Genomic DNA, 19,950 nt, shown 5'->3' on the forward strand with positions numbered 1-19,950 from the left:
AAAAGTCAGAATAACCTAAAACAACAAATTTTGGTGGGAAGGGCGCAAAACCAATACAGATTGAATTAGTCCAAACAAAAAGGCCTGCTGGTATAATTCTAGGACTGTATTAAGATCATGACTGCTAAACAAGAACAGTGTGACACCAACAATCAATGAATCAAAATAGGCGTGTCAGAAATTAGTCCTAACTGATGGACAAAATAATGAGAGGATGGGCTGTTCCACCCTATCACGGTTCTAAAAAACAGACTTTGGGGGGAAAGCTGGTTATTGGCACGAGTGATTGTGGCTGACTAAAGAAGCAAACTCCATCATGTTTCCCACCTCCACCATCTCCTGGCACTCTGGAATCCAGTATGACAACAATTGACCTTCTTTATCATACTCCCAAAAGAGGTCCTGACCAGACTGGGCCAAAGAGAGAGGGAGCCAGATGACATTTCTGCCTCTACTGGTTCCAGTTGAATCCAAAATACCACCTGGGATGTAAAACTTTGTCATCCCACTTCACCCAAAGCCCCCTGAATAGTGTCCTTTTTCTTCCCTGTCTTAATTCTTCTCTTTCCTAGCTCTCTCCTTTTTCTTTCTGCCTTATAAGAGTCTGGCTTAGCTGATCAAGATTGTATATTTTGCATCATTGCTGTGAACCTGTGACCAGAAAGAGGCACCTAAATGCAATGCCCTAAGCCGCCCCATGCTTCTACTGGGTTGTTAGGTGTCTGAGAATATATCTACACAACATTTTAGAGTGAGCCTCCCAGCCTAAGTCAACAGATTTGGGCTGGTGAGTTTCATGCTAGTGCTCTAAAAATAGCTGTAGAGACAGAACTTTAAAGTTGTGTCTTGGGTTGGCAGAGGGCTGTCACTACAGCTATTTTTAGAGCACTAGCATAAGCCTTTCTAGGCCAAGTCTGTCAACGTTGGCTGGGAGGCTTGCTCCAAATCACTGTGTTGACGTACCCTGAGTAGCTTGCAAAACCATGTTCTGTGACTGTTGCCAGTTAATGTCAACCTCAGAGCCAAAAGCTGCATGTTCTATCGTTGTTCTTTTCTCTCCCCTGTTTATGTGTTTGTCTTGTTTTGTCTTCTAGGAAACAAGGCTGGACTTTAACAACAGCAGCAACAACAAAAACTCCAGTCCATTGTAAGTAACCTCACATTTCTCTAAAAAGTTTAGTTATAACCATCTAAGGGGCTGTGAAAGAAGGTTTTGTTTTCCTTCTAAAAACTGTCTCCAGCTAAAGGGAAAGGGAACAAATGAAAGCCTTATTTAATACGTTACATTTGAAATGCTTTCACTGTTTTTTCACCCTTCTCTTCTGTATCTTCAATAAAAAGTTAAAAGGATTTGTAATGGTATGTTTGCCATGGTACTAAGCAGTCTGAGGTCTCTGTATACAAAACCTTCTTTAAAATTGTTTAATGTTGGAGAGTGCCTGGGTTATGTTAATACCTTTGGCTCTATGGGCTCATATATTTCATCAAAATTAATATATCAAGTCTAGGATATCTACTTTAAACACTAGGGTAGGGGGATATTACACATTATAATTACATTTTACCCTACTTAAAACAACTGTCAAATATGGTCAGTGAATCACTGGTTTCATGACACTTTGTATTTATATTCTTTTCTTGTGTTGTATCATTCTACATTATTCCAGTTTGTTTCTCTAGATTGTAAATCCCAAAGGGCAGAGAAATTTTCACTTGTATGGCACGGCTCTTCTCCTGGAAAATGACAGACACACTTGTGATGATATAATCAAAGGGTAAATACACAATCAAGAAACAAAACTGTAAATAATTTTAAAAGTTAACAGTTATCATTTTCATAGACTACCCCTGTGACAGTTATCGCTATTTCCTTCAATAGCCTGGAAAAAAATATTAAATGAAGTTGTACTTCCTTAAATGGCATTTAAGTATTTTAAGAGTTATTGTTTTAAAAATGCAAATGTTTGTGCATTATTGGGTGATAGCATGGAACGGCTTAATGCAGAAGACAGGATTAATGCAATCCCTGAGAAGTACAGTGAGCTTCAAAAGACTGTTGAACAATGTAGCAAGCACAAATAATCTTTTGGGAAGTGGAATTCCTAGGATGTACCTTGGAGGAGGGTATTGCAAACTGCCACCTAAGGATTCAGCCTTTGAAGCTTCATCCTTTGTCTGCTACCACCTGTTACAAGAGGACAAAACTTTCAAAGACAAATTATATAAAAAAGTAACTGACTTACTGTTGAGTGTGTTTTTTTCTGAGCAAAAGCAGTCATGAATCCTGGTAATCACAGGAAAACCCCTGGGTGGGATTTGAAGGACTGTGTGCCATCTAGAGCCCTTATTGGAATCAGGGGGTGATCTCTGGTAAGCTTATTAACATGCATGCACCTTCTTTTATTACTTTTTAGTATGTTTTCTCTGTAATGCTTTTACTTTTAAGAATAAATGTGCTTGCTTACAGAGAGCTGTGTAGTAGCCTAACTGTGGCAGTTACCCGGTGTACTGTCTCTGAGGAGAAAAGTAAAGGAGGCTGTCTTAGCAGCCTGACTTCTTTGGGGAGGACACAGTATAGACAGGAAGCTGTGCAGTATGGAAATATCCTGATCAAGAGGGACAGAGACATGGGTCTCTGTCCAAGAGAGGTGATGGCTGAGGAGCTGAGAGCCAAACCTGGATGTTGTAGTATCATTAAACAAATTAAATTTGATTCTAGGAATCCTCATTACTATTGCGAAGACATTGTAGTTGCTATATTAGTTATTTTAATCAAACTCCAGTCCCATCCCTCAAAAAATAAATGTTTTTTTGTTCTGGAAGATGCTGCTGCTTCTGTTCCTCTTTCCTACAGCAGTATTTCACATTCAAGACAATAATGCTTTGCACTTCTATAGTGCTGTTCATGTTTAAAACACTTTATGGATACTGTCCTAATGCCATCGATGACAATAGAAAAACTCCCAGTGATCTAAATGAGAAGAGGACTGGGCTGTATCTTATCACAACCCTGAGAATAATATATAAGTAGGTAGGAGTATCATTTTAGAAAGAGAGGGAAAAGAGACACAGGATTCTGCTTCTTCTCTGTTAGATCAGTGTAAATCAGAAACAATATCAATGGACTATACTGGTATAAAATTCTTGCAAGGTGAAATTAGAAACAGGCAAAGAGGGATTTGCCAAAGACAAAGAAGGTGTTTCTAGTATCATTAGGATCAGAACTCCTTATTGACACACTGTTGTTTAACATAGAACCAACCAATTGCTTTTCCACCAGAATGATGGCCTACCTCCATTCTTTGGAGTTTATAGCAAGTAATTGTATCCTTAAAAATTACTAAAAGTGTTGAAGTAATAAAGTGTCAGGGTTACAGGGCTAGCTGCACTTCTGACCCTTTCCTGGTCTCTGAGTGCACCCCCCTGCATGTCAGGACTCATGCCTCTGCCTATCCTATGGTAGAATTCGACAATTACCCCACTCTTAGAGGGGCTACAGGAGCCAGTGTATCAACCAGACTTAACCTGCTGGTCTAACTGAGTTTGGACAACATGAAATTCTTCCCTTTGGGAGTCTGTGACCAGTGGTATTCCATGACAAAACACTTTCTTAAAACCAAAGTATTCATTTTAATAGTAGTAACAAAATATTAGAGAGAGGATTTTAAAACAATAAAGATTGTTCACGCATCTATATTACCTAAAAGCTTACCATACCCTGATGTTAACCTAGACATATCTAACTTCTTCAGATATACCAATGAATGCATGTCACATTCTAGTTCCTCCAAACAACTACCTCCCCCTCTTGTGAGGGAGTACCTTCTAATTCTCCCAGAGTACTGTTGTTCTTGTGAGTTTCAAGCTTTGTCCCTTCTGGAGAACACTTGGTTTTGTAGGTTGGCTGTGAAGGAAGTAAAACCTTTTATGCTAACAGTTCAGTTATTAACAATCCCCAATGGTTTGCAGAGAGGTGGCTTATCCTGAGCAACTGTATCTCTTCCTGCTTTTTTCCCCTGATACTCCCGCATCCTATTAACTATCCCAACATATTCATACAGTAAATGTCCTAATAACTGGGTCAACATAGAGTTTTAAGACCTTGTTAGAGAACAGCTCCAATCATCACACAGAATTTAGGAAAAGCTAAGAAAAATACATAATTTTATATGGAAAGAGTTTTGTGTGTATAAATGTTATGAATGCTGTTTTATTTTTTACTCAACCCTTTTGCATAAGAACATAGAATAAGTTTCCTACAGCTTTGCTCTCCACGCTCACTCATATGGATACTGGACTGTAATTCAGATTACAATGGGGCATAATACTATAATGAGTTTATGGTCACCAAAAGGTGACGGCAGACTGCAGCTACTCAGATCCTGAAGGCAAGGAAATTGGCCCTAACTGTGCTGAATTACTGAGCACGAGCACCTCGGCAAAGCTACTATCAAGGTAGAAAAAGCAACCCTCTGAAAATACTACTTGGGAACAGAAGGCTCTATAAAGTATATTTTGCTGCTTGTGTCTTTTAAAAGGATTGATTAATAGAGACCAGAGCTCAAGAATAAATGCCGGGAAAAGGTTGACTTGTTTTCCTATTTCTACATGAGATAATTGTCACAGTAAATAAGTTTCCTTAGCGTCCATGCGGCACCATTTCTGGGATAAGAAGGGGAAATCTGTTTAGATTTTAACCTTATAGCTACAGAAGATTATGCTGCTTTTTTGTGCTCTTGAAATAGAGAATCCAGTTCTCCTGAATAAATCAGTGTTACCTGAGTCTGTTTATCTGATGCTGAAAACACGGTGCAAAGTAGGGTATAATTGGAATACACTTTTTGTTGACTGTTCAATTTGTAATGGTGAGACAAGGCGGGTGAGGTAATACCTTTTATCTACACAGAGCTGCTTTTCAGGCCTGCTCTGGAGAGCTGTGTGTAGCTTGAAAGCTTGTCTCTTTCACCAACAGAAGTTAGTCCAATAAAAGATATTATCTCACCCATCTTGTCTCTCCATTATCTTGGGACCAACACGGCTACAACACTGCAAACAATCTGTAATGGTGTCCATTGCCGGGGATGTGCCTTATGCACATTAAAAACAATGAACATATAAATTATAGAAGATTTGTAGTAATTTTAAAGACAAAAACTACGATCTGTTGATCAAATGACTCAGTGATTGGCTACATGTCTGTAAACAATAGGGTTTAAATAGACTTGCTATGCTGACTTGGGCAAACCTCAGAGCAGGCAACATGCTGAGGGATGTGCTGGCCGCTGCTTCCCGCAGCCCCCATTGTCCTGGAGCGGTGAACCGCGGCCAGTGGGAGCCGTGATCGGCCGAACCTGCGGATGCGGCAGGTAAACAAACTGGCCCGGCCCACCATGGTTCTTACCCTGGCGGGCCACGGGCTAGAGGTTGCCAATCCCTGCCTGAGAGTCATGAATGTGCTCAGTACTATAGCGCAAAGGGAAAAGACACAGTACTTGTTCCATGGAGGCTGTAATTTACACTGACCTGAAAAATACAAACTATGGGGGCCAACTCTAGCTCTCACTGATCTCAATGTGAAGTGAATAGAGACTTAAAGTGGTAAAAGGCAGACTCAGAGCTGTAATCCAGTCATTTTAATTTTTTCCTACATATTATATGTTGATCAGAAGCTAGACTGCTTCCAGCCCCTTATCAGAAACTGGGAAATAACAAAAACTTGGTTGCTCGTTTAAGACTGAGGGATTTATTTGGGCATAAGCTTACATGGGTAAAAAAACCCACTTCTTCTCCATCCCTCTGAAGAAGTGGGTTTTTTACTCATGAAAGCTTATGCCCAAATAAATCCCTCAGTCTTTAAGGTGCCACCAGACTCCTTGTTGATTTTGTGGATACAGAATAGCATGGCTACCCCTCTGATACTTGGGAAATAATAGATATTGCAATATAAATGTTCAACAAAAGGCACAGATAGATCTGATTGCCATCCACATATAGATGGTGCTGTAGGCCAAAATGTCTCACTGTCTCCCCTAGCAACACAGGCAAGAAAGGACAAATTTAGATGGTACTCTGTGTGCAAGAGCACTTGGGAAGGAAGAGCAAATACTTTTTTCAAGCGTATGGGTATTATTGAATAATACAAACAGCCCAAGAGTAAAAATTGGATGCTTAACGGATGGATATTTTTGGGGTTAAAGACAATGGAGTGGGAATTAGGAGATATGGGTTTATTTCCCAGTTCTGACACAGCCTTTATGGTTGATTTTTGTTTGTAACCTGTCCTTTAAATCGGCTTCTGTACCCAATGACTAGAAGTTAGCTAATGTAACACCAATATTTAAAAAGGGCTCTAGAGGTGATCCTGGCAATTACAGACTGGTAAATCTAACATCGGTACTGGGCAAATTAGTTGAAACAATAGTTAAGAATAAAATTGTCAGACACATAGAAAAACATAAACTGTTGAGCAATAGTCAACATGGTTTCTGTAAAGGGAAATCGTGTCTTACTAATCTATTAGAGTTCTCTGAAGGGGTCAACAAACATCTGGACAAGGGGGAGATCCAGTGGACATAGTGTACTTAGATTTCCAGAAAGCCTTTGACAAGGTCCCTCACCAAAGGCTCTTAAGTAAATTAAGCTGTCATGGGATAAAAAGGAAGGTCCTTTCATGGATTCAGAACTGGTTAAAAGACCTGGGACAAAGGGTAGGAATTAATGGTAAATTCTCAGAATGGAGAGGGGTAAATAGTGGTGTTCCCCAAGGGTCAGTCCTTGGACCAATCCTATTCAACTTATTTATAAATGATCTGGAGAAAGGGGTAAACAGTGAGTTGGCAAAATTTGCAGATGATACTAAACTGCTCAAGATAGTTAAGACCAAAGCAGACTGTGACGAACTTCAAAAAAATCTCACAAAACTAAGTGATTGGGCAACAAAATGACAAATGAAATTTAATGTGGATAAATGTAAAGTAATGCACATTGGAAAAAATAACCCCAACTATACATACAATATGATGGGGGCTAATTTAGCTACAAATCAGGAAAAAGATCTTGGAGTCATTGTGGATAGTTCTCTGAAGATGTCCACGCAGTGTGCAGAGGCGGTCAAAAAAGCAAACAGGATGTTAGGGATCATTAAAAAGGGGATAGAGAATAAGACTGAGAATATATTATTGCCCTTATATAAATCGATGGTACGCCCACATCTCGAATATATTATTGCCCTTATATAAATCGATGGTATGCCCCCATCTCGAATACTGCATACAGGTGTGGTCTCCTCATCTCAAAAAAGATATACTGGCACTAGAAAAGGTTCAGAAAAGGGCAACTAAAATGATTAGGGGTTTGGAACGGGTCCCATATGAGGAGAGATTAAAGAGGCTAGGACTCTTCAGCTTGGAAGAGAGGAGACTAAGGGGGGATATGATAGAGGTATATAAAATCATGAGTGATGTGGAGAAAGTGGATAAGGAAAAGTTATTTACTTATTCCCATAATACAAGAACTAGGGGTCACCAAATGAAATTAATAGGCAGCAGGTTTAAAACAAATACAAGGAAGTTCTTCTTCACGCAGCACACAGTCAACTTGTGGAACACCTTACCTGAGGAGGTTGTGAAGGCTAGGACTATAACAGGGTTTAAAAGAGAACTGGATAAATTCATGGTGGTTAAGTCCATTAATGGCTATTAGCCAGGATGGGTAAGGAATGGTGTCCCTAGCCTCTGTTTGTCAGAGGATGGAGATGGATGGCAGGAGAGAGATCACTTGATCATTGCCTGTTAGGTCCACTCCCTCTGGGGCACCTGGCATTGGCCACTGTCGGTAGACAGGATACTGGGCTAGATGGACCTCAGAGGTATTTAGGGACCTGTCATTGATTTCAATGGGAGATAGGCATCTAAATACCTTTGAGGATCTGAGACTTAACCTTTGTTGCTTTAATTCCTCATCCTCAACATGAGGATAATTCTTCCCTATCTAAGAGGGGTGGCAAGGCTCAATCCATCAATGATTGTGAGGTGTTGAGATACTCCAGTGATGAATCACCTGAAAAAGCCTATACATAAAGGATGTATTTATTTAGTGAAGGTGGAGTGGAACTATTTGATCTGTTGTGGTGACATCCTACTGCAAGATGTAGTATAATGTACTCCCTATATATGTGCAGCATTACTCTCTAGTTCTTTTCCCAGAGGGGATAGGAAACCTATTAGCAGTAGCTAGGAGAGATAATTTTAGCTCAAGTGGTAGAGGTGTATGATTTTGAAGATGAAAGACCAGGGTTCCACTTCCATCTCTGCTGGTGTGTCACTTATATAGTAATTGTGTCTGTTTGCAGCATGTGGATTACATATAAATCCCTAATACAAGTCCTCTCTAGGACGGATTTTACTGTATTACTAATTAACACTTTGTGCTTTTACAAATTTAAAGTACTGTTCAACACCCTTGTAAATAACAGTGGTGACTCTTAGAGAGAAAGGGACACATCCATTAACACGTTTAGAACCTGATTCACACCTTTATTACTCCAGTGACACTCCATTGGAGTTAAACTGATGTAAACCTGAAGTAATGCAATAGTAAATTAGACATTAAATTGTACTGCTTTGTGTTAATGCTAAAACTCTGTTTATTAAAATAGACTGTTGTTTAACTGTGTGTAATTCACACTGGAGATTAACACCATTATACATGTGTGACCAAACCTCTGACTTCCTAATAACATGCTGTGCACAATGGAACTCTGCTTTACCCTCCTTTAGACCTTACTGGATCTTTTATGATCTCTAGATCTTTAAAAAAAAGTAGCTTTTAATATATTGTACACGATCATGTAATTTTTGGTGATCATTCTTCCCACTCTGCCATCTACCTTAGAGCAAGTTGTCAGACACTGTGTGGCTTTCTGACAGTCTGCAAAAATGGTAGGACCATCATAACATTACTTCAGGGTCCTAAGAGATCCTATCACTCATATCTGTTTATTGTTCTGCTTTTGTCTTATTTGTAGGGATTTTTTGATGTAGTTCCAATTTCACTTTTGTTATTTTGGCTTACAAGTCATAGATTTTGGTACAAAACAGTGGCATACACATTATTACATTTCAATTTGTATTATTGCAAGTATTGTGATTGGTGTATTATATAGCAATACTTGTAATACTACAAATCTGCCCTCACTATCCTTAATTAAACTTTTTGGGTACAAATGACATTTTTGCTGATAAATATTACTCTCAGATTCAGTTAATAAATTCTGTTAACTGTTTATTCAGTTAATAAATATCTGAAACACATGCTGTTTAATTCACATTGTTCCATTTTCTTAAGTCAGAGCTTCTGTCTACATGCAATATCTGCTCTCTTATTGCTTTCACCATTTATAACTAAATAAGATACTGCTTTTGCCATATTCAACAGTTTCCATCATTCCTTCTGGGCATTTCATTTTTTCCCGTTAAGTTGAAGTCACAACTAGTTCCGTCAGGCTGTGAGTCATACAGAAGAAAAATCCAAATCAAAACAAATTAACAGCAAATTACCAGACATGAACATATGTTAGTGTAAAAATATCAGCAACATGAAGAGTAAAGCAGATAACATCCACTCCCACATATTTGGAGGAGGGACACAGTGTATCACCTCCATTAGATTTACTTTGCATACTGCAATACCTATTCCCAAATTAGACACCACACCCCCCCCTTCTCACATCGTAAGAAAAAACAGTTTGCAATAGTGTAACTATTGTGAATGTATTAATACAAACCTAATAACTGGTGACCATAGTAAACTGTAGGTCATGCACTTAAGTATGGTATATACTCTTACTTTTAAAGGAACTTGGGCCAAATTCATCTTTGGTGTAACTCCATTGGCTCAGCAGGGATAGACTATCTACCCCAACCAGAGTTTGGATTGCATGGACATTTGATAATGAGGGGAGTAGGCTGATCAGTAAGTTTTTAGTGGATGAAAGGAAAAATTCATAAGATAAACAAATAAATAAGCTTTAGTTTCTATCTTAAAGATAATAGCTAGATCAATATAGTAATTGGTTGCAAATAAAACCCAAGAATAGTTATGAAGATAAGTGGCTAGTAGCAGATTAATAAGGGTGAGCGCTACCTATTTTGCAGCAAGGAGTGCAGAGTGTCTGACCACTTGCCTTGTGGCATGCATAGAGCAATTAGTTAGTTCTCTCAGAGCTGGCCCACAATGAAATGGAAATCAGAGGGAGATAGAATCATTTACATATACAGCATGTTTAGGGAAAGCCCATTGCTAAACTTTCTACTCTGATCTGCCAGGTGAGGAAATCAGTCTCATGAACTAAAAGTAGCCTTCAAAGGTGGGGATAAGATGCCAGAATCAAAACTGCAGTAGGTGCAAGAGGTGGAGTCCACAAAGGCTCCTACACTCCAGTTTTATTCTCCACTGCAATCTACGGGCTTGTCTATACTTACGCGCTGGTTTGGCGGCTGGCAATTGAACTTCTGGGTTCGATTTATCGTGTCTTGTCTGGACGCGATAAATCGAAACCAGAAGTGCTCCCCGTCGACTCCAGTAATCCTGCTCGCCGCGAGGAGTACGCCGAGTCGACGGGGGAGCCTGCCTGCCGTGTCTGGACCGCGGTAAGTTCGAACTAATGTACGTTGACTTCAGCTACATTATTCACGTAGCTGAAGTTGCATACCTTAGTTCGAATTGGGGGGTTAGTGTAGACCAGGCCTACAAAACTCCCACCAAATTCTGTAGGTGCCTAATCTCACTTGGTGCCTTCATTTTCAGGGTAAAAGTTCCCTCAGTGCCTAAGTTTCTGCCTCTGGGCATGTGCATTGCCACCTTGTTCTAGGCATCTGGACACCTATCTCTCACCTAAGCCCCAGAGTGATTCATGAACTGGGCAATCCATCCACCTAAGTCATGTGCAGGGCATAGTCTGGTAGGTGTGCTCAGTGGCTGCCTACCATATTGGGTCCCATTCAAAAACTGGCTGGAGGAGGAGGAAAAAGTGGTGGTGCTGGTGCCTATCTTATAACTCTCTCTCTCTCTCTCTCTCTCTAGCCCAGTGACTATTTCAGTATTTATCTATAGTGGAACAGTAATAGGGCCAGACAGAGAGAGTGAGAATAACTCTGTAATTCAGTGGTTAAGGCACTGAGGTGGGAGTCCCAGGGTTCAGTCCCCTTACTCCAGTCACTCTTTTATTATTGATCCAAATTGGAACAGCTTCAACAGGAGACTAAAGGCATTCCACATCAGAATATCCTATAGGTCAGAGGTTAGAACCCTTTCCTCAGTTGTGAGGGACACCTCTTCAAATCCTTTTTTCCCCTTTGTCAGACTGGGGGAGTTTGAACCTGGATTTCCACCATCCCAGATGAGTGCTTTAACCACTGGACTAAAAGTTACAAGATGGCACTGCCTCCTCCTCTTCAGCCATTTTGTGTGGAACGAGGGGCTTGCCTCGCTCATTCTCACAAGAAACATCGTAGGCATTTAAGCCTCCTGATTCCAGGACAAGGCTTCATGAATCAGTAGCAGAGACAGGCACCTAACTCCTAAGGACCATTTCCATTTCCTTTCATCATGTAAGAAGCCTAGGTCCTGACTCAGGCTTTGTGCATCAGATTAGGCACTGTGACTCTGATCATTGAAAATCTAAATTTGTAGATCTGGGCCAGGGTGAAAAAACTGCATTGCCTCTCCAGTTAAAACTAAGTGTCTACAAATCCACTAACCCTATTAAGGAGGACTGTCATTACTTTTTAGGAAAATATGTATATTTTTTTCCATTGTAGCTCTGAAAAATATTGCTAGATAAATGTATTTATGGGGAATTTGAAGATGTCTTTTTTAATCTTTAATAATCACTCAAGATTCAGGTTGGGTGGAGAGATGGTTCAGAACTTTCCTAATTGCAGGAGAACTCTGAGCTTGCTCATACTTCTGGAAAATATCAACTTCACAACAGGCATGCTCTGAGGTTTGAAACAGGTTTTTACCCTAGTCCAGTTGTTCTCAAAGTTATTTGACTGATTTCTTTGTGTCTGTAGTCATTTACACTCCCCTCACCACAAGTACACGTACCACCATCCAGTTCTGAAGGCAAAACGGAGAGCAGTGGCTGCTGGCCAAGCATCTAGATTTGAAGGCAGCATATGCCCGCAGCAGCACAGAAGGGTGGCAACGTGAAAAGTGATATTCATCAGTATCAGGTTTCTCAGCAGATTTAGAAGTAAGGGTGCAACAGCACAGAAGTAAGGGATACAATATGAAAAGTATGAATATGAAATATGAATTGGCCTCATTAGCACTACAAAAAGTAATTTTCCCTCTGCTGATATTTACCCCTTCATGTCAACTGTTGGGAATGGGCCACATCTACCATGATTGAATTGGCCTTGTTAGCATTACAAAAAGTAATTTTCCCTCTGTTGCTATTCACCCCTTCTTGTCAACTGTTGGGAATCGGCCACATCTACACTGATTGAATTGGTCTCATTAGCACTGACCCCCCACACACACTTGATAAGGCAACTCCCATCTTTTCATGTGCTGTGTTTTTCACTCCATGCATCCAATGCAATGGGTTATAACCCACGAAAGCTTATGCCCAAATAAATGTGTTAGTCTCTAAGGTGCCACAAGGACTCCTCATTGTTTTTAATATGAAAAGTGATATTTGTCAATATTACTTTTCACAGCAGACGTAGCACCCCATTGCCACACCTACTTCTGCACTGCTGCTGCCACCCCAGGGCTGACAGCCAGAGCCCCACCACCTCCAAAAGAGGGATTGGAAGGGAAAGAAAGGAGAGCCCGAGCCTGGGTGGTGGGGCTCCAGCTGTCCCCTTTACCCCCACCTCCTGCCCTCTGCACAAGCCCCAGGCACCCAGGACTGACAGCCAAAGCTCTTTAAAAAAAGAGTATATAGCTCACACCTCCCTTGACACATTCCAGTGACTCTCTTGGGAAGCCTGCCCCATAGTTTGAGAACAGCTTCCCTAGTCCCTGATACACTAACATTGCTTCATCTCCATGTGCATATTCAGCTTGTTTGTATGGTGTGTATCTTCCTCTGGTAGCTAGACCACATTGTATTTATACAGACGTAGCCTACTACTGCTGCCAGCTGATGGAGTTACTCCTTTTTCACCTTTAGTGGTAGAGGCATGTGCATTAATGTTAACATCATAGATTCAAACCCTCTCAAAGACCTGGGGAAAGAGGGAGAAAAGGTTATTACACATAGTCACAACTACATTAGCACCTTGATCCTTACATCTATATCTTTATATGCAAACTATATTTTTCAAATGTTGCAATCTAATGAGCATGCCCTGTGTTCTTTGGTATTCTTTGCTCTATAAGCAAATATGTCAAATAGTGAGATTGTTTACCCTGGGAAATGCAAATCCCTAAGGAAACTGGTGTTCTTCAGTTTAGTGTGCACTGAATGGTGGTGTATTATGCAGATTCAAAAAGGGCTCTGTAGATATATCAAATAAATTCATTAAGTGGCATGGTCTGACTACTATTGAAAAAAAATCATTTTTTCAAAACTTATGTTCCACTTGTTCCCATAGTAATCAAATCATTCATTTATATCAAGGTTTCTATTTTGTTTTCTTAAAAAGTGATTTTTACTTTTAGTAAATCATTTTTGTCATTTTGCCTTCAAAATACAAAGTATAACATTTACTAAATTAGATATAGGGACTGTGAAGTAACTACGGTACCCTACAAAGAAACTACATGTAATTTCACAGGTGTTATTTAGACACATTATAAAGATGTAAAGAAGACACTACTGAAGGAGTTTAAGGAGGAGCTGATCCAAACATATGGTCAAAGAATAAAATGCTCAATTATTTGACAGTTTGAAAAGCAACTAAATCATCAGGAGTAATATAGAGGATTGAATAATGACTCCTGGTTCTGACTGATAATGGTACAGTCAGTAATATAGTATGGAGTTACAAATGTTTTATATACAGGAACATAGGAGTGGAAGGGACCTCCTTGGTCATCAAGCCCAGTGCCCTGTTATTGCAGGCAAAGCTATCATATAATCCCATTCATAAAGTTATGAAGCGCAATCTTAAAATATTTAGATTGTTTGTTCCTAGCATTCCGAGTGGAAGGCTGTTGCATAACCTCACTCTTCTGATGGTTAGATACTTTCTTCTAATTTCCAGCCTAATTTTAGTCATGGTCAATTCATACCCACTTGTTCTTGTGCCAATTTTGTCCTTTAGATTTACTTAAAAGCTCTCCTCCCCCCTTGATGTTTTTAGAGATCAATCCTATCCTCTTTCAGCCTTCACTTTGCTACGCTAAACAAACCAAATTCTTTTTCAGTCTACTTTCTATTCCGCTGATCATCCTAGTAGCACCGACCACTGCTATTGAAGTTAATAACAACTTCAGAAGCTCTTCACCTCTGAAAAATCAGACTACTTTTATAAGTATTGTACCTAATAGGGATTTAGATTTCTAATTTTGGACACTCAAGTTTGTCAGTTTGGGCTGGTTTACAAAAACTTCCTGTATTCCCATTTTTGAGAATTGCAAATTTCCTGCTTGGGTGAGAGTATAGCTTTGCTGACATGTATTTCTTTAAAGTCATATGTGTTTTATCAGAACATACATCTGTTACATTTTTCACCTAATATGAGCAACAGTATGTTTTCATGTTGAATGACTCATATTTTAATTAAGAGAAAACAACAAAACAAGGGAACAAAAGTAAAGCCTCCAGAACAGAACACCATGTCTCTAACATGCCGCATCTGAACTGAACATAATATAGTAGCTGCCTCCAGTGGACATTGCAGTCCTAGAAAATAATAATACAGTGCACAGACAAGAAAATCTTAACAATTACACATTGTAGTTACATTAAGGGCACTTAAAACCTTTCTACCAGTTTGAGAGAGATCACGAGATCCAAAACCAGGGAATTTCTGTAACTGGCAGAATGTTTTATACTACAAGGCGAGTCTCATCTTACGCGCATTTAACATGCACGAATTCACCTTTGCGCAGTCGGAAAAACAAAAAAAGAGATAAAAATAACAATTTAAATACTGTACCTGTAGTGTGGGCGATTCCGACCACCATTACACTCAATGTAATTTTGACTATATGCGATTTTCGCTTTACACGCTGACAGCGGAACGTAACTCGTCTGTATAATAAATGTTTTAAATATGAACACTCTACCTACAGCACCCCTAGAGTAGCCATTAACAAAGCCAATGACCACTTATATTTAATAACTGTAGAATTATTTTGGTTAGAAGGGTTCTACTTTACTCCCCAGAACCATGGGTAGTTAAGTCTGGAATGCATCCAATAATGCCTCACTTTTTGAGCTTGCTCCTTTTTCACACTTTTATTATAGTTATAAAATTGTACACAATACTTATCCTGTTAAATTAATTGTTAAATATTTTTTTAAAATAATATTTAATTCATTCCCATAGCAGATTCTCTTTTCTGTCCTCATGGACTAGTGAAAATAATTGATTAATACCTATAACATTATTTCATGATTTGGAGTGATTATTGGATTTATTTAATGGTAGATTGACAGCTGACAAGCATTTGGGATAATCAATCAGTTCTCACATGATGCAATAGAATGGTCTAAAGGATCTCCATTTTTTTCTCCTGCCTGAAAGTTCCCACATTCTTAGACTCCAAACTACAGCCATAGTGGCTTTTTTTGTTTCCCCTGTACACTTTGTAAATCTGGTCTCACATTATGGATGACCCTAAGTGGGTATACTAAAAATGGGAGGGGACATTTGTGTTCTCCATGTCTACTGAAGGTTGGACAAGAAGTAATGAGCTTAATCTCCAGCAAGCAAGATGTAGGTTAGATATTAGGAAAATACTTTCTAACTATAAGGATAGTTAAGCACTGGAATTGATTTCCAAATGAGGTTGTCCATTCCCCATCTTTGGAGGTTTTTAAGAACAGGTTGAACAAATACCTGTCACGAATGGTCGAGGTTTGCTTGGTCTTGACCGAGTGCAGGGGGCTAGACTGGATGGCTTCTCAAAATCCCTCCCAGCCCTATAATGCTATGATTCAATGAAAACATATTACAGTTGCAAGCACCAGGCTTTCAGAGCATTTAGATTGATACAATAAATAGAATTATATATGGTAGAACATTCTACTGATTGAATGAGAATTTTATGCCATTGAATTAAACAGCAGCACCCATGCGATATATATTTTTTATTTCCTCCCTACTATACTACAGATTTCTGAGAAATTTGTTATTGCATGTTATATTGTACTTAGTACATACTTTTACTGACTATTAGGGTGCTTTAACATTATTGAGAAATTACCTTGTTTAGTCAATCTCAAGTCTCATAAATGTGCATAGAACAATAGTTGTTTACATTAAATTTGCTCTGAGAACTGCTGGTCATGTTTGCTATGAATAACATAGCACTTAACCACTGTTACTCATGCTTTCTATTAGGAGACATAGCACTTTAGGAATTACTGTGCTTGTGTTTACAAATGCACAACTGAAATTAATTTACATGAAAACACAATTTCATATTGTTCATGTTGGAGTAAAACGGTTTAATATTACTGTAATTTCAGATTCAATCAAGGCATAATTATTGCTTTGCAGTAGCAACAATGTAGTGATGGCTGAGGATATACTTTCATTCTGAGCCCCTATTTTCAGCCACTTACAACTTCCTTGAAAATTACTCTTTGGGCTGATATTTCTCAAGCTTGTACGTAAAGAAAGTGGAGAAATTGTTAACTTTCTCAAAAGTTGTTCCACTTAGTCATATTTTTGAGATGCTGAGTGTACAGTTTCTTTATTCTTGAATAATTTTCTTGCTAAAGTTCAGATTTGGCACATACCTAATACTTAGGAAGGAATGTGTGCTTTGGTAAATTGGAAATTCACTGGTTGAGATTAAAGATGTTTAAAATGATTGATAATGTGATAGCGTGTATATGCAGTCTGTAATTTTCTTCCCACTTTAAGTACACCCTGGGTTACTGGGGCCTTATGTACACCATCTGTGTTTAATCCACAGTAACTTGAGTTAGTTCAGTGTGGAAATGCCTGCATACACATGATGTGATTCATGAAAATGCAGCAACTCCACATTTACTGTGAACTCTGGAGTCCTCTTTCTAGTGTATTGTGTTCAATGCAAATTGAGTTAGTGAGATGTATTGTTAGTGTGAAAAAAAATGATTGCACTGTCCCACACTGCTTTGCAGGCATCTGTTACTGAGCTGTCTGGTGAGCTGTTTGCTCTTCACTTCTCTCAGGTCAAGCAGTTACGACATGCCTTGTGCAGCCTTTTGGAGCTGCGCTGAGATCCTGGATCTCATCACCATTGTGGAGAAGTGTAGGTTCAGTAAGTTCTTGGGGCCAGCCACCAGAAGGTTTACTGTGTGGGTGCAGGGTAGTGTTGGTAGACTGTGACATACAGCAGGTCAGACTAAACAATTTGGTGATCCCTTCTGGCCTTAAACTTTAGTACTCTATTGCACAGCTGTATAGATCTGAGGCAAGTCTACATTGCAATGTAAGCCCAGGGTTAGTAGGACTTGATTCAGCTGATCCTAGGTTTCAGAACCTAGAGCTTGTGGGCAACAGAGGCCAATTTATAAACATTATTTTCAGCTGCACTGGAAAAGTTCATGATGCTAGGGTTTTCTGATGATCAAGAATCTATATTCATAGATAGGCTGGGACACTATTCCCACCACATGACATAGGCATAAACAGAGTTACTGTCCTGACTGGGGGGACCCAGTGTATCCCCTTTTGCCTTGACTTATGAAACCATATTCTGATCTCAGAGGTCCTGAGAAATGAAGGTTTAATTATACTCTCAGCAGGTGTAGAACTGTGGTTGAATGTGCATTGGGCTAATTGAAATCCCACTGGTGTTGCATACAGACTAGGGCTGTCAAGCGATTAAAAAAAGTTAATCACGCAATTAAAAAATTAATCACAATTAATCGCACTGTTAAACAATAATAGAATACCATTTATTTAAATATTCTGAATGTTTTCTACATTTTCAAATATATTGATTTCAGTTGCAACACAGAATACAAAGTGTATAGTGCTCACTTTATATTTATTTTGATTACAAGTATTTGCACTGTAGAAAAACAAAAGAAATAGTATTTTTTAATTCACATAATACAAGTACTGTAGTGAAATCTCTTTATCATGAAAGTTGAACTTACAAATGTAGAATTATATATGCAGCAGTCACAAATAAAACAATGTAAAATTTTAGAGCCTGCAAGTCCACTCAGTCCTACTTTTTGTTTGGCCAATCGCTCAGACAAACAAGTTTGTTTACATTTGCAGGAGATAATGCTGCCCGCTTCTTGTTTACAATGTCACCTGGAAGTGAGAATAGACATTCACATGGCACTGTTGTAGTCGACGTTGCAAAATATTTATCTGCTAGATGTGCTAAAGAGTCATATGTCTCTTCATGCTTCAACCACCATTCCAGGGGACATGCATCCATGCTGATGACAGGTTCTGCTTGACAACAATCCAAAGCAGTGCGGACTGATGCATGTTCATTTTCATTAACTGAGTCAGATGCCACCAGCAGAAGGTTGATTTTCTTTTTTGGTGCTTCGGGTTCTATAGTTTCCATATCGAAGTGTTGCTCTTTTAAGACTTCTGAAAGCATGCTCCACACCTCATCCCACTCAGATTTTGGAAGGCACTTCAGATTCTTAAACCTTTGGTCGAGTACTGTAGCTATCTTTTGAAATCTCACATGGTACCTTCTTTGCATTTTGTGAAATCTGCAGTGAAAGTGTTCTTAATATGAACTACATGTGTTGAGTCATCATCCAAGACTACTATAACATGAAATATATTCAGAATGTGGGTAATACAGAGCAGGGGACATACAATTCTCCTCCAAGGAGTTCAGTCACAAATTTAATTAACACATTATTTTTTTAATGAGCATCATCATCATGCAAGCATGTCCCCTGGAATTGTGGCAGAAGCGTGACGGGGCACACGAATGTTTAGCATACCTGGCGCATAAATACCTTTCAATGCCAGCTACAAAAGTGCTATGCAAATGCCTGTTCTCACTTGCTGGTGACATTATAAAGAAGAGGGCAGCATTATCTCCTGTTAATGTGAACAAACTTGTTTGTCTGAGCGATTGGCTGAACAAGAAGTAGGACTGAGTGGACTTGTAGGCTCTAAAGTTTTACGTTGTTTTGTTTTTCGGTGCATTTATGTAACAAAAAAAAATCTACATTTGTAAATTGCACTTTCACGTTAGATTGCACTACAGTACTTGTCCAAGGTGAATTGAATAATACTATTTCTTTTATCATTTTTACAACACAGAATACAATATATATGAAAATGTAAAAAAGACATTCAAAATATTTAATACATTTCAATTGGTATTCTAATGTTTAACAGTGCGATTAAAACTGCAATGAATCATGATTATTTTTTTTTTACTTGAGATTAATTTTTTGAGTTAATCCCATAAATTAACTGTGATTAATCGACAACCCTAATACAGACTCGTCTGGATTCTAGTATCAACAATGGTGTCTATGTTACTGTTGCTCGCTGTGCTCTTCACAATTTTTGTGAAGACAAAGGTAAGCCATTCCCCCCTGAATGGACATATAACTGTGAGAGGGCCCTGAACTGGTACACTCAGCCCAAAATGGCACCTAACCCAGCTAGAGCTGGATGCACAAGGCTTTGTATTCATGGATGCTTTGTATTCCAAGATTATGGACTTTCATGGGCCACTGGAAGAGGGGGAATAGTACCTTCATGAATGTGCTTTGGTGAGTGCAGTTGTTGATTGACATGCATTGTACTTTTGAATGACGTGACTGCTAATGAAATG

General features: G+C 39.0%; 1 protein-coding gene across 8 annotated transcripts in view; it reads left to right on the forward strand.

Annotated features, from left to right (window-relative positions):
• Positions 1 to 983: 983 nt before the first annotated feature.
• The window catches only part of LOC101953070 (uncharacterized), a 210,228-nt gene continuing 191,261 nt past the window's right edge, over positions 984 to 19,950 (forward strand). For 5 of the 8 annotated variants that reach the window (XR_010599482.1, XM_065587932.1, XM_065587931.1 and 2 more), the window contains exon 1: positions 984 to 1,147. The gene's annotated coding sequence lies outside the window, so the exon portion shown is untranslated. The other 3 variants (XM_065587938.1, XM_065587937.1, XM_065587935.1) reach the window with 3 other exon arrangements.

The sequence above is a fragment of the Chrysemys picta genome, chromosome 3 (genome assembly GCF_011386835.1).
Source record: "Chrysemys picta bellii isolate R12L10 chromosome 3, ASM1138683v2, whole genome shotgun sequence".
Classification (NCBI taxonomy): Eukaryota; Metazoa; Chordata; order Testudines; family Emydidae; genus Chrysemys; species Chrysemys picta.